The following is a 16,956-nucleotide window of genomic DNA, read 5'->3' on the forward strand; positions in this document are numbered from 1 at the left end:
GAGATGGGGTTGATTTTCCTCTCCTGCATTAAGACGTGTTACCCCTTCTACACCACTGTTCCTGGGGTAGGCCGTTGCTTCCATTATAAATCTTTCCCACTCACAAGGAAGTGGCACTCTCCAACTCTAGCACTGGGAAAAATGGATTAGGAGGGTGTGTGTATTATTAATTTGTATTAATATGTAGTTTGAGATGGGATGTTGCCTAAATCTTGGTCGGTAGGGGGAATTCTAAATGGCTGGCCTTTATACACAATGTGAGTCTTTCAAATACTGCTTTGCCCACTTGATCTTCCTGATGCGCCTTATGGGTGTCCCATCACCACGAGGTGCATGTAATCCAAAAGGGAAGCAAAGCACACTGATAAGGATCATGTTGTTCCTTGTTCATGTCCCTGTATATCCAGCGGCATGTTGAAGGGAATTCCCTGGTGTGGACTATAGTCAATCGCTTATTAATGCCTAGATAGCATGCATTTGCTAATGGGTTAAGTAGTAGTCACTTTGGTTCCACCTCCTCTAAGCATTATCTATACACCAACACTTCATGAAAATACAATTTGCATGTTTTGTCTGTTTGTTTTCTTCTCCACATTACCCCAAATATACTTCCTAGTAGACATGAAATTGACATGGAGCTGCTGCATGACATTCCACAGCTGCATCATTGCCCACAGTGATATTGTTTTGGCTTGTTCCCATAATAGCTCTGCTTACTGCTCAAGGAACTCCTTTGCAGGCTGTTAAGATTTTCAGTCAGTGGCATGTTTTCCTCTTTATTGTGTTATGTTTTTCTGATGTGGCAGGAGCATCACAATCTTTGTGTTGCCTGTTGCTAAAGTTACCTTATGTAGCACTTGGATTGCATCCAATCATGGTGTGTGTAGATTCTTAAAGTATAGTGTCCTTCCAAGATCTAGGTTAACAAATTAACAGCAGCTGGCCTTGGGTGAAGCCAGGCGCGGCCCGTCCTTTTGGGTGAACAAAGGTCAGCCTGACACACACTCTTCATTTTCAGCTCAGACAGCCAGGAGTGAGACATGCGATTTGCGCAGACTCCTGGCTGCCTGAGCTGAACATTGCTGGGCTGAGGAGGTCACAGCTCCTATGGGCGTGACCTCCTCGGCTCAGCAAAGGTGCCTCGAGGCCCTCCCCTGGGTGAAGAGGAAAGCGTCACCCATTGACTTCGACCCGGGTGCTTCAGGTTTAAGCCCTGAAGCGCCCAGGGCGAGTGTCAATCAGTGACACTTTGTCACAGAGTGGGGTGGGGTCAGCAGTCTCACTGACCTCATCCCACTCTGTGACGAGGCTGGGACTGCTACCTTCCCTCATTGGGAAGGCAGCAGTCCCAACCCTCCTGGGACCCCGAGGCTGAAGGTAAGTGTGTGTGTGTGTGTGTGTGTGATGTTTTAAAATAAATGTTTGGTGCTTGCGTGCATGTTTGAATGTTATGAGTGTTGTTAATGGATGTGCATGCGTGTGTGTGTGTCTGAAAGAATGAGTGCATGTGATCTTTTAAAATGAATGTTTGGTGCGTGCGTGCATGTTTGAATGTTATGAGTGTTAATGGATGTGCGTGCATGTGTGAAAGAATGAGTGTGTGTGTGTGTGTGTGATGTTTTAAAATGAATGTTTAGTGCGTGCATGCATGTTTGAACGTTATGAGTGTTAATGGATGTGCGTGCATGTGTGCATGTCTGTGTGTGAAAGAATGAGTGAGTGTGTGTGTGTGTGTGTGTGCTTCCCGCCAGCCCCCTCCCTCCTAAAGCTGCACTGGTTGAAGCACTCTTCCCAATGGTTGCGAAAAGATCTCAAAATACGAGGCAGGAGTCTCCATGGACATTCTGTATTACTCTAGGAACCAGGCCTGATGGGCTTTGCTGCAGTCATCAAAATTAAAGAAGAACAATTTAATAGGAGACAATTGGTAAAATAGTGTAGTCATGCCCAAACTAATCTTAGTCTTTCCCCATCAGGATACGAAACAAAACAAACTGATATTCTTTCAAGTGGCAAAGCGATTCATTTCTACCTATTATCAAACTTCTAAAGTAGATCTCGGATACGCTTGTTGATAGGAATCTTCTGGTGTTTCTTAAGAAATTAAACTTGGCATTGTCCACCCTTGACAAATGAATATAAAAAACCTCAAAGCCGGGCTCTATTATCTCTGACTACATAAGGGATGCCTCCCTGGCTATGGCTCAAAAGGAGACCCCTTTCCTTCCCCCTTGAAATCCTTCTTCTATATCACATATGGTTCTTAATGAAGATAATCTGCAGTTGTCTTTATTATTAAATGTGAAATCATTGGGTATTAAAATTGGAAAGACCTATGAAAAGTAGAGATGCTCTTTGAGGGTCTCTTCAATCCAAACACCAAATCAGCCTGTGGCCTTCTGAACTGTTTGTACACTCTGCAACATACCAGTCCAGCTCAGAATATATTCATAAAAAAACATCTAAACCTGAACCATAATTCAAAAGTGAAGTTCTGATTTTAAAGATGTTACATCTCTTATACTGTTGAAGTTGGAAGAAAGCTTTCTGTGAAATGTAAAGGTTTTGATAATTAATTCCTGGTCATTGCCCTAGAAAAATCAAGTGTTTGTGCCTAGTTAACAAAGCTAATTTAAAGATCAAAGTGTTGTGTCTATGGGAAATTAAATGAAGGAGATGATGGGTTCCTACAACGGTACCTCCGGCTGATTTCAGCTTTACAGCAGTCTTCTCCAGTCATTCATAAAACATTTGCCAGGTTTGTGGATCATAGCAAACTCTTATGGACAGCAAATGGATAGAAATATAAGTGTGTCATCTTCATAAGAATTGAATGATAACCTAAGTTAGTTAGGGGATTTGTATGTACATTAAAGAACACTTACGATAGTGAGGAGCCCTGTGAGATTCAATAATTCTCCTTCATGGTGGATTTCCCATTCCACATTCTATGGCAGGTTGTTATGATCAGAACCATTAAATTCCATTACAAACTATCAGGCAGCTGAAGTGAAGTATTCCTGCAGGACAATGTGCCAAAAGTAGTAATGGTCTATAGGAATTTCTGGAGATTTAGAATGAAGAGACGCCTCTCCTGTTGCTGGAATATTGCTTAATTTTGGTACCAATTGTGTTTTTAATTAGTGCATGGGACCAGGTTGTAATTTGAAACAGCCAAGAGCACTATGCTGCTCCTTAAAGAACAGAACTGTCACAAAATCACATTGCTAATATCTTAGAAAAAGTAAACCTTGCCATGGGTTAGACTCTTCTGCAACAGTTAATTACTTATTTGTCCTTAGTGCTATACCAGAAGAAAAGAAAAGGCTCACAATGATAGAGTTAAGCTTATTTCATTATTAGCATGTATTATTTATTCATTTTGCATATTTAGATATGTTGTCTGTAGTTCATGGTGCAAGAACCTAGAACATGTTGTTCCTAGAACAACATAGGAACAGTGGGAGAAGTGACTATCAAGATCATATATAGCCAGGCTTGCCTCTTGAGGTGCAGGTTACGTGATTTCTGGCTGATATCTGTTTCTTCATGCAGGTCAAATGAGTCTTATTTCCACTAAGGGGAAAGGGAATGGCCCAGGGGTGTAATGCAGACCCCTGTAACCCCTGCGGTGCAGGTGGGCCTTCAAGTGGGCCCCATTCGGCCAAAGACCAATGATTATCTGTGAGATATGGGGGACTCAGGACCCCTCATCATTTTGCATTATGCCCCAGTGCAGTCATGGAAATTATCTGATTGAAAAGAGTTGTTTTGAGGGTCTTCTTGAAGGACTCAAAGTTGGGCAATCCATAGGTGAGAGTCAAGGCCATTCCTCTAGTGGACTCTATATTCTAATTGCCTTCCATCCATGTATCATCTTGAACAGAGCTGACCTGATCAGCTCGGAACTGTGAGATTTCAGAATTCACTTGAGGACAAAGTGTAGGCAGTTTTAATAAGCATTCTTGACTGTTTCCTTTGAGGGCTGACGCACTGCGATAAAGCTTTTTATTTGATCCATTGCTCCACAAGGAGCCAATAGGAATCTTTCAGGGTCACAGTGATATAGTGCGACAGTATCAGAGCCATCGGTAACAGATCTCAGTGTTTTATTGACATCAAAGACAGGACCCTCTGGCACATCATGAGCCAGAAGTGGGCATTTTCCACATCGAATAAGATTTATCGACAAAAAATACATCAAGACACAAAGGGGCAGTTTTAGGAACACCTTGTGCTAAGTCACCGAAAGTGATGCAAACTGGGGCAAAGTGCTGAATAGGTATTTACTTTCCAGCTCAAAGCTTTTTGCGCTGGGAAGTTGTTTTGTGCTACTTTGCATCAAGGGAGCATCCCATGCATGGTACACAGGCATTTCCATGCTACCACTCATGGGTTTTGACATAATGCCCTATCTACTAATACAGCCTTGTGTCTACAAAATAACGACACCTTGAGGCAAGCATTAATTTGAAGAAATGTTTTTATTTTTCAAAAGTATTATTTTAGTTTTCCAAACTTTTCAAACTTTGCATGTGACCTGCACCTTACAGCACACATACAATGTTTGAAAAGTTTTAAAGTATGTTGTAATATAATTTTGTACTGGAAGGGTACCCTTTCAAAAACCTATGCTAAACATCACGTACATACATTTGTGCTGTGGTGCAGAGGTGTGTGGTGCTAGACAGGCTCAAAGAGTGACAGTGCAGAAGAAGAGAGCAGCAGTGCCATGTCTTTGTAGATATGGCTCTGCGATGTTCTCTTACCCCAGTGCAGCACAGCTCAGTAGCTTTGGTTGCTATGCTTGTGCTATAAATTAGTAAATATGCCACCAATGTTAAATATTTTCGCAATTGTTTATCTTCAGCTCTTGTGGCTTGTCAAATGGGACACTGTGTCCAGAGATTTACCTGGTAACCATTACACCCGTATTGAGGCCACTCAGAAAAACATAACTAATCCTCATAAGTAGAAAAATATATACACCACCATCGGTCAGTGCTGTTTTTTTTCAAACTGATGAGATTTTGTGTATCACTGACATACGCTTAAAATGTAATTGGTGCTGATTAATTACCAGAGTGAGAGACATTGTTGTATGCACATCAAAGTGCAGTGGAGAGAGGAAAAACAGTGAAGAACTTTGAGGAATGGAGATGTTAACCTGTTTCATGAAGTTTAAGTGGTCCAAACTTTGATGTGTTGGTTGGAGAGGAGGGCAAATGCTGTCACTGTGGCCTGTTTCACCATGTGTTCTAACCGAATTCAGATGGTCTTAGTGCCCAGTAGAGGCAGTCATCTGGGCCAGCCATAAAAGTGGTGCCCCACAGCAAATTATTAGTTTTCTGAACTCTACACACTTTGTAAGCAAGTCAGTGATTGACCCATAGGCAGGTGTTTGTGCCAGCTCCCCCCTGCGCTCCGCGTCTGCCAGCTCACTCCTTTTACCTCTTCTCTTTGCTCAACCTCTCTCTTTTGTCTTTTTCTCCAACCTGTGCTTCATTTCCCCACTCCGGGCCTCTCTTTATTTAACATCTGTGCCTTGCTTTACTTCACCACTCTGTGCCTCTCTTAATTTCACCTCTTTGTGCCTCTCTTTTGCTTTATCTCACCATTTCACAACTCTGTGCCTGTAGTTGCCGCTTCTCTGCCCCTCTGCCACTCTATTATCACCTTTCTCGCCCGCCGCATTCCGCCTCTGAGAGCCCCTCCCGCCACCCAGGACCTACTTATTGGAGGACGCAGATTGGCCGTACAGTGGACGCATGCAGCGGAAGGCGTGCCTGTATGCACATGGACCATGCTCAACACCTGGAACTCTGGTTCCGCTGCTCCAACACCAGCACCAAGCTCTTGTCATTGGACTCCAGACTCCGCTACAAGAACTGCTGCCACACCACTCCTCACTCTCTGAAGGACCCTTCACTTGCTGCCACTGCCACTTCTACAGCAATGCCGAAACACCCACACAAGCAACCGCCTTCACCTTCTCAACCATGCCTTCACCCAATCAACTCCACAGCCTCCTGCTCAATACCCGATCACTCTGCAAACATGCAACTGAGATCTGGGACACTATCACCTCCCTCACTTCTGTAGTTGTCTTACTCACTGAGACTTGGCTCAACCTTGTATCTGCACCAGACATCACTGCAGCCACACCCACCACCTACAAGATAGCACACAAGACCGCACCAACATGCATGGAGGCGGGATCACCTCATACACAAAGACTCTATCCACTGCACCACCACCACCGTTGCTGACACCACTCTGATCATGGAAGACCTAGACTTCCTACTCAGAATAGACAGCAAAAGCACCATTTGAGGCACCCTCACGTACAGACCTCCAGGACTGTACAACACCTTCTCTAAATTCATCGCCCCCCCCCCCCTCTCCAAGCCATCAACAATGAACACTTCCTTCGGAGACCTTAATTTTCACCTCGCCCACCCAAACAACGTCAACACTACCAACCTTCATGAAAGCATGAGCAACATTAGCCTCACTCAACTAGTCACCAACCCCACACACATTGCAGGGCACACACTTGACCCCATCTTCACGGGCAGCAACAGATGCGAGTACAGCAACACCACCAAGCTCACCTGGATGGACCGCGCTATCGTCCACATCACCATTACAGCAGCCCCCAGTGCCACCATCAGGCCACCCAGCACCTCCAACTTCAGCTAGAAAAAGAAATATCCGAAAGCTAATGTACTGACGCCCTCAACACTTCCTAGCCCGACAGCTCCAACAGCCTTGAACAGTGTGTCACAAACTTCACCACCTGGACATCCGACTGCACCAACAGAGTCACGACCATCAAACCCACCAATCTCAACAAGCCCTCCAAACAAGCCAGCCTGTACACCCCAGAACTGAGAACCTCAAAACAGACGTGCTGGAGAGGAAATGGTGCACCTCCAAGGAGCCTACTAACTGGACCGCCTACAAAACTTCACTCAACCAGCACCACCATCTCCTGAAAGGAACAAGAAGGAATGCCTTAGCCAAATACATCAACGCCAGCTCCAGCGACAGTGAAGAGCTTCTTAGCATCGCTAAGGAGTTCTCCAACCACTCAGCAACAGAAAACATCATCACCCCCTTTTGAGAACTCTGTGACTCTCTAGCGGACTTCTTCCACAACAAGATCTCCACCATCTACACAAACTTCAAACCCCACTCTACCACCACCGACACACTTAGGGCCATATGTACGAACACTTTTTCCCATAGACACAGAATGGGTAAAAACCTTTGCTACATCTGGCCCTTAGCCACCTCAACCTCACAAACGCCACCCAGAACAACCAGATAACTGCCTGGATCCAGCTGACCACGCAGAGCACCACTAACATCATGCCTCAGCAACAACATCAACAGCAACATGCTAACAGCCATCTTCAACACATCAATCACCTCAGACTCTATCCACTGCACCAAAACTGTTGCTGACACCAGTCTGATCACTCAGAATAGATGGCAAAAGCACCATCAGTGGCACCCTCACCTACAGACCTCCAGGGCTGTGCAACACCATCTCCAAATTCATCGCCCCCCTCTCTCAAAGCCATCAACACTGAAAACTTCCTTCGGAGACCTCAATTTTCACCTTGACAACCGCAACAATGTCAACACTACCAACTTTCATGAAAGCATGAGCAACATTAGCCTCACTCAGCTAGTCACCAACCCCATCTTCACGGCCAGCAACAGATTCAAGTACAGCCACACCACCAAGCTCATCTGGACGGACCACACTATCATCCACATCACCATCACAGCAGCCCCCAGTGCTGCTATCAGGCCACCCAGGACCTCCAACTTCAGCTAGAATAAAATATCCAAAAGCCAATGGACTGATGCCCTCAACACTTCCTAGCCCAACACCTCCACCAACCTTGCACAGTGTGTCAAAAACTTCACCACCTGGATCTCCGACTGCACCAACAGAGTCATGGCCATCAAACCCACCAAACTCAACAGGCCTTCCAAACAGGCCAGCTGGTAAACCCTGGAACTGAGAACATCAAAACCTAAGTGCTGGAGAGGAAATTGTACACTCCAAGGAGCCTACTGACCGGACTGCCTACAAACCTTCACTCAACCAGCACCACCAACTCCTGAAAGGAACCAGAAGGAATGCCTTAGCCAACCACATCAAAGCCAGCTCCAGCGACAGCAAAGAGCTCTTCAGCATCGCTAAGGAGTTGTCCACCCACTCAGTAACAGAAAACATCATCACCCACTCCCAAGAACTCTGTGACTCCCTGGCGGACTTCTTCCACAACAAGATCTTCACCATCTACAAAAACTATGAAACCCACTCCACCGCCGCCAACACACTTACCCACCTCAACCTCACAGACGCTATCCCCAACCACCAGATCACTGCCTGGAACCAGCTCACCACGCAGAGCACAACCAACATCATGCCTCAGCAACAACATCATCAGCAACATGCTCATAGCCATCTTCAACACATCCATCACCTCAGCCACCTTCCCAGATGAGTGGAAACCCGCTGACATCAAACCCCTCCTCAAGAAGCCTTCTGGTGACCCCAATGAACTAGAGAAATACCAGCCCATATTCCTGCTCCCCTTCCCTGCCAAAGTCCTTGAAAAGGCCATCAACCACCAACTAATGAATACCTCAAGAACAATGATCTACTGGACGCATCCCAATCCAGATTCTGCATGAACCACAGCACCAAAATCGGCCTGATCCCAGCCACTGACAACATCAGAACCTTCCTCGCCCAAGAAGAAGTGGCGTCCCTGATCCTCCTCAACCTCTCTGTGGCTTTTCATACTGTGTCCCACCACAGCCTGACCAAGAGCCTTCATCAGATTGGAATCCAAAAGGGCGCCCTCAAATGGATCACTTCTTTCCTCACTGGTAGAACACAGAGAATCTGTCTCCCAGTGCTCCCTTCGGAACTCAAGAACATCATCTGCGTTGTCCCTCAACGTTCATTCCTGGGCCCCACTCTGTTCAACACCTACATGACCCTGCTGGCCAACATCGTCAGAAACCACAGACTCAACATTATCTCCTATGCATACGACACCCAGCTCATCCTCTCGCTATTTGAAGATGCTTCCACCAACAAAGCAAACTTCCACTTGTGCATGACCAGCCTCGCAGACTGGATACAACTCAACTGCCTCAACCGCAACACTGATAAAACAGAGGTACTGATCTCCAGAAACAACTCATCACCTTGGAATGAATCCTGGTGGCCTGCCAATCTGGGATGCACTCCAACCCACACTGACCACGCCAGGGACCCCAGCATCATCTTGGACATCAAACTCACCATGAAGAACCACATCAAAGCAGTCTCCTCTGCCTGCTTCCTTACCCTGTGCATACTTCAAAAGGTCTTCAAATGGCTTCTCATCTCCAACAGACGTACCGTCACTCAAGCCCTTGTCACCAGCCGCCTGGACTACAGCAATGCCCTCTAAGCAGGAATCAGCTTTCCCACCCTCAAGGGGCTGCAGACCATCTCGAACTCAGCAGCCAGAATCTTACAGGACCTCTCCGGATCCACCCACATGACCCCTAACCTAAAGAAACTCTGCTGGCTCCCGTCCACAAGAGATGCCAATTCAAGATCCTGACTCATGCCTACAAGACCCTGCACAGCCAAAGACCAGCTTACATCAACCATCACCTGAGCTTCCACCAGGTCTCCAGACTCTCACGTTCTGCCACCCTCTACCTCACCCACACTCTCCATTCACCTAAGCAGTAGCAGTGGACGCGACTTCTCATATCTCACCACAAAGTTCTAGAAGAGCCCCCATCTCTGAACTTTACCCTCTCCTTAGGAGTTCAGAAGGGTTCTCAAGACCTGGCTTTTTGACTGATGTCTCTGGAGCAGGGCAGATCTTAGCGCCTGGAAACCCTCACGGATAAGTGTGTGCTACAAATTCTGATTGACTGATTGATAAACAAGGCCAGTGGAATTATGCAATAAGGAAGGACCAGATTATGTGCAGAGTTGATTTATTATGTATCAAGAAAAGGGAAATTATGCGACACATTTTGTGATAGTATTACTTCATTATTTTTACCCCTATCGATGCTGTCTGGGAATAGATTTCACCCCACTAATACGAGTTTAACACCCATTTATAGCAATAAGCAACAGAAAGGTGACCACTCAAACTTTGCCAATGGCCTTTCACTGTGCAGCAACCCTGTCACTGCATTTTTGTAACATTTGATTCGTTTGAGCTAGAAACTATGTTTTTGGTAAAATCTGTAGATTATTCAGCATATAAATGATCTTGTTGCAAATCCATAATTATGCGCAAAACGCTGCAGCTGCAAAGTCGCATAGTTACAGAGGTTCTGCCCATAAACAGTACCATGCCTATAGTCTGTTACCTCATGACACTTACATGTGTCCCATTACAGTGCCTGAGGCATTCCACAGAAGTCCGGCGTTTGCGTATTTTTCGGCACAACTAACACCAACTTTCAGGTGGTCCTAATTTAGCATTATTTAGAGCAATCTATATGGAATTCCTTATGGAGTGTTATTTCAGACCTAGAGCTAACACTAACTCATATTTTTGTGGCATATTAAACAGGCCCAGCATAAAAATTGTCGCTAATTTACTGGAAAATATGCTTAGCTTCAATGAAATGACGAGCTTCCTTTTGTGGAGCAAAACCAGCATAATGGCGCTCAGAGTGATTTCCTCTCCTTTGCAAAGATGCACCCGAAAGAGCCAGGCTCCTGGCTACGCTTCCGCACTACAGAAGTGTTTGTAAAAGTGATGTGCAATGTGTGTGCATTCGAGCATCTATAGCAAGGCAGTCTGTCGCAAGTGAATTGGGTGTTTCAGTTTGCCAGACCTGTCATAATAAATTAATGACAGGATGTTGCAGACAAAAGCCTCGGTTCCAACAACATCTTGCGCAGTTTAATATAGCTCAATTTCCCCATTTCTATACATTTGCGGTCAGATAAATTCTCACAAAATTTACAGCTGCTGCCGTCCACTTTGCACTGTGCTCGCTCTGTTTGTGGTAAGAGACCCGAAGGGCCCATGATGTCTCATATACTCGTGTGTTCATCGATTGGTATGTCTTTTTTCCTGCTGGTGTGGAAACATTTTTCACTGTTGTGTCATCTGTCGCCTTGGCCGAAGGTGAACATGAAGAGGCGGGTGCCATTGTTCGTCACAGCATGGTTCATCCTTAACTAGCAACATGGCTGACCAGAGACTAACAAGCAAAGCTGTCACGCGGCGCGCGCGCACCACACACATGCTCTGACTTGCTGCCTTTGTCATATGTACTAATCCCTAGTCGGAAACAGGCACGGGGCAAATAAGGCGCGCTCTCTTTTCTGCGAATCATTTCTCCGATCAGAAACACATTTTTTAAATTCTCTTTAAAGTGATAATGGAAGAACACAGTTTTATAATTTCATCGAAAATTCCGGTGAATAGAAATTATATATCTAGGCCTACATTTATAGTCCTCACGCAAGGGCAACAAGAACAATTGCAATGCTGTGTTGCACGAAGGACAAAAATAGCACAGCACCAGCTGTACCAAATAGTGTTCTGCTTTACACTTTACCTTGCGCTTTGACACATTTGTGTGCCAGCAGTGTTTAGGTTATTTATGTACCGGAGGAACACCCTTCAATAACAATCTATAAGTAGAGACCGCAGCATAGGGGTCTGGCTTTTAAAATGTGCGCTTTAGTACAAAGCACTTGGTATACATTGCAATATCAGGCGAACTACAATTTAAGCACTTGTGGTTTAGGATTAGGATTCAGCACAAAGCTAGTTCGCGCTACTACAGTAGATCTATTTTAGTGCCAAAGCCTATGGTTTTCTTCCCTGCTCTGGTGTAGGTATGCCCTTTTACAGAATTGAAAAGTGAGTTGGTGTAAAGCGATTTTTGACACGGAGTGGGGGGTCAACGTTCGGTGCAAAACTGCTTTTGCATGCAGATTGCACTGCTGTGTGACATCTCGTATTGACAGCGCAGATGTTGCCAGATAATTATGTGAGCATCACTAGACAGGGGCTTTAGTTCCTCCCACATGCTGGGAATCAGGAGTACATGTTTTGATTGGGCAGAAGTTGCATGCTTCCACAAAACAAGTGTTTGACAGCTACACCGCTGTGACCATTTTGCTTATTTATCTGGCTATCTAAGCTTGAACTTTCATGGGCAAACACAGAATTGGAATGCTTTTAAAGTGTCCTAGATAACTAGATCATTTTATGTTGTGTTTCTCTGGCAGCAGTAGAAATGGGAGGAGCGCAGTCATTAACCTACATGGATTTTTAGGTCTGGCTTGACAGTGCAACTTTCATATGTCCTTTAAACCTACACCAGTATTATTCCACAGTTGTTTTCTTCCACACAAATAAATATTCCTGTGCTATTCACTTGCAATGTTTCACATTACCACACATCATTCCTTTATAGCAACACTTATTGTCATTTCCAATGCTTGTGTCCCTAGTCCGAACCTCTTCACAAAACAAAAGAAAGGAAGTGTAAACAAGTGTGTAGAAATCGGGCTTCAGTCAATTTTTATCACTTGCATATCATCAGTAGTGTCTTGATTTCTTTTGAGCTTATTAAAATCTTTGTTTCCCTCACACTTCAGAATTACAAAATGCACTTCATTTATGTTATCCTAATTGCTGATTTAATTTGAAATATGTGCATAGTTAACTTCACGCTATTTAAATGTTGCAGTGTGTTAGAAAAAACCTGATATGCTTCCTTTCATTTCCTGACCCCCGGCAGGATTGTCACCTAGATAATTTTTACAGAATATTCTCACTTTGCAGTCAGAGAAATAAAAATAATCTCTAGTTTCCACCTAAGCAGCAATTTGTCACAAGATGTAGCCTCATATTTGAGCTTTGTAGCTGAACCCACAGCAAATGTGATAGGATACACACAACATTTAAAGGGATCTTTATTGCTCCATTCACCTGTTGAACTCCAGCATGATTATTTCTGAGGGTGCTGAGGCACCCCTACTTCCAGCACCTATGGGGGGTCCTCATTCAGCTCAAGTCCGATGAATATCTGTGAGATATGCAAGACTCAGGGGGACATCATCATTTGGCCTTACTCCACTGAAAGCTACACATGTGCGGTATCACGGTTGCCATCTATGCATAGCATAAAAACTCTTACCACATAGGCCACACTGCTCTCACTAATTTCACTTCAAATTCACACTGAGGCTTAGCAACAAACCACAATAGGAGTACAATACCGGCACTCACACACAACACCAAATTACTTCCCACACAGGCCACATGAGGGACACAGACTCATCTGTCAGTAGTCCTCCCATGAAGTAGTGTGCTACTTTCCGCTAAGGCACTTCAGTGCCTCACTAGGCGTAGGAAGCACTAGATAAACGCAACGACAAAAAAATACAAATGGAAATAAATGTGTTCAGTTCTTATATCTGATGTGCATTAAAATTGTAACAACGAACTCCAGGCTATTTTGAGGTTTGCAGCTTTTTATGGAGCACAGGTAGTGTTGGAAATCTCCCTGCAAAGAAGCCACAGACTCCATAAACATCAACATGCTGGACCTTCTCAGCCGGCTGGCTTGGCCTCTCTTTTGTCTGAGGCCCTTCTGTGCAAAGTAAACAATTGGAATGCTTTAAGCAAGGGATTTCCTCTCGGAGGCCCAGTGTACATTCATAAAGGTTTCCCTCCAAAACCCTCATAGATGCCTTCTGCTGCCATGGATGACTGCTCACTTAGAGAGACACTGTTTATTAACACGTTTTGCACACGAAAAGACCCCTGCTGTTTTTCTTCTAAGCGTTATGCGTCTTCCGAGATCATTAAAATCATATGAGAGTGGATGACATCACCTCTGTATAAAACATACTAAAAGAAGTTATGCTCCCGAAAAAGATAGTATTAGCAACTACATGTAACCTCTAACCAAGAAATTGTAAAATTTGTTGAAAGAGGAACGACTATGGTTCAATACGCAAAATATTCACATTTATAGACAGCTGCACTACAATTCCACTTAATACGCTAGAAGACACATATAGCGGAATGTATATGGTAGCTAAAATTGAAAAAAAATGACAAATTGAAGGAACAAGCATGTCAGGGTTTGTGTAAAAAAATATATATAAATACAACAACAGAAACAAGCTTCTACGTGTTTTAAATCACTTTTCGTGTATGCTTATTTATACATAAACATCATCACATATCCAAGTGTGTATAAATACACTGAAGCTTATAAAACATAGAAACACGTTCATGCTTGAAGACTTGTATGTGTACACATCACATGCATTGCATACAGATGGAAAGTTATTTATGATTGAAGTGACGTACATAGTTTATATTTTCATATAAGCCAATTTATGTTCATATAAACAGGGCGTGACTTACACGAACATCTCAACTCGTATATGGATATCAGGTATATTATCCCAATTGGCCGCCTCCCACCCTTTATGGTAGTAAAAGTTCATTGAGAAGGCGCGTTCAGTGTTTACAAACACAAATGTTTCCCGCCATAGATGCGGCCTATTCTTTTCCTCAGAAGTAACTGGAGCAGAAGGATGTGGTAAATGAAACACTTCATTATTAGGGTTGCCTCGTCGCGCCGTGCAGAATGGCTGCCAGGGCGGCTCTTGTTCCGCGCTGTCTGCCGCTGCTCACGTTGGGCCATTGTCGCCCCTAAATGATCCTGACGTCCACCTCGCCGTCAGACAATCGGGACCAGCCGGCGGATTTAGTCCACTAGCCAACAGAGACCTTCGATTGTCCCGTCCCCTCCTCTCTTCTCATTATCCCTCGCGGCCCTGATCTGCCCCCATTGTTTTAGGGAAAAGAGACGGCGCGCACTGCACTTGAGGTTTTGTGGTGTCCATTCTGGAAAGTGCTGTAAGCCAGAAATGAAATGGAATAGGTTTATTGTGTGTACGTAAAGTGTCGCCTCTCGCTGTGAGTTTTACTTCCTTAGGTTCGCTCATACAACAATCTAAAGTATATTACTTCAAGAATGCAACTTTGCTTTTACAAAGTCTTGTGATTTTCTCCTTAAAAATTGTACAATGAAATGTTTCTGACAACAAATACAGTACATAAAAGGGAGGTGTATAGTTTTCTGCAAAATGTATATTCCCATACCTTCCGAATGAATATGTATCTTAGAAGTTTCAGCTCTAAACGTAGTCTATATTTATAAGCCACAGGTCCCACGATTTTGTTTGCAAATAACCTTAATAGACAGTGCAGAAGATGCAGTCAAATAAGGCAAACGTACTTTCTAGTCTCAAAACATGTATCAGATGGTGTGTCCAACACACTTCCAGTGTGAAGACATGGCAAACTGTTTAATCAAAGAGAACCCCAGACTTCTGCCCCAAGACAGAGCACACTGTGTAAAAGTCTTTCCATACTTTTTTTTAAAAGCGCCGATGCCAATGAACATTGTGGCCAACATACAAAAGCAACGGATTTTTTACTCATTATCATTTGTTTGCAAGGGTAAGGGTACATTTTCTAATCAGCGGTGAATGCCATTTTGAATACGTATTGACTCCTGTGGGGTGCTTGAGGGACCAGGTAGAAAAAAATTGCAGAATAATCTATGATTTGAGTGGATTTCCACACATGTGGGTGTTCAGAAACAACCCCAAGAATATGCACAATAAATGTAAGGAAATCATGAATTTCCAGATGTCTGCCTCCTGTTTATAATGGCACTTGCAAATTGTTTGCCAGGTGGACAATTTAATGTTATTTTTTCTTCTCTCTCGTACATTTTCTCGAGATGGAGAAAACATTGAGTTGTTTGAGTGTTTTCATACTCATTATGCACTATTATTCCAGGTTTTTTGCATCTGGGTGCAGGCATGCGAAGGGAGTGCGAAAAATACTGAGACCATTAGAGAGTCCTCCCAAAGGTACACGTTTAAAGGTATTGACTACTCCTCAATGGACAATACCCTGCCTTGCCACGGACGATCACCTTGAGCCAGAAGTCAACAACATGCAACATGATTCACGCATGAAGGACATTATTACATACAGATGAGAGAAGTATGCAAGAGAATTTAGGAAATTGTGTTTTTTCTGAAGTTGAACTGTAGGATTGACTTTGAATTGCCTTGTTTGACAGCTTTAGTTTCATTTAGGAAATTAACTTTAATTAAATAGATCTCAGCCACGACACAAAAAGGGATTTTTCTTCCTATATGGCCACCACAAATGCGCCCAAATCTGTCGTGACAATATTTGAATCCCTCTTCTTATATTTCTAGAAAACACATTCAAAGATAGCCACCGTCATCCGAGCGCGAGCCGACGACCAAGATGGCCGCCAGATAACGGAGCTCTGCGCATCATCGGACAAATTTCTACCGCCGGAGCCGTTTTTGTTCTTCTTTTTAATGTCGTTCCCCTGAAAACAACCATGGGATGTTTTGGTGAGCATTTTCATCATTTTCTGGGCTGCCTAGCATATTTCCTGACTCTTTAATTATGTTTTCTTATTTCTCCTCATGAATGCGGCCATTTTGACTAGCTTTGCTCACCATTACATTATACTTTTTTTGAATATTTGACTTTCTTTTTTTCCGCAAGCCTGTTTTTTTATTTTTTGCTGTTTCGCTAACATATTTTTGAAGTTCCTGTGTCACTTGCTTCTTTATTGAAGGCTTTTTATTTTTATATGGGCAAACTAAAGAAAATAAAAGCTCTGTTGCATCTGTCCTCCTCAGCTGACAAACTTTCACACTTTTTTCAATTGGACACTTCTGCTGCAGCGTCTTCTTCTTCCATCTCAAAGATGTCTTCCTCATCTTCTTCTTCGCCTAAAGTTCCTCAGCATATTTCTGCATCCACTCATAAAAGGGTCAAACAGGACCCACCTTCATAAGTA

This window comes from Pleurodeles waltl, chromosome 5 (assembly GCF_031143425.1).
Source record: "Pleurodeles waltl isolate 20211129_DDA chromosome 5, aPleWal1.hap1.20221129, whole genome shotgun sequence".
In the NCBI taxonomy this organism is placed as follows: domain Eukaryota; kingdom Metazoa; phylum Chordata; class Amphibia; order Caudata; family Salamandridae; genus Pleurodeles; species Pleurodeles waltl.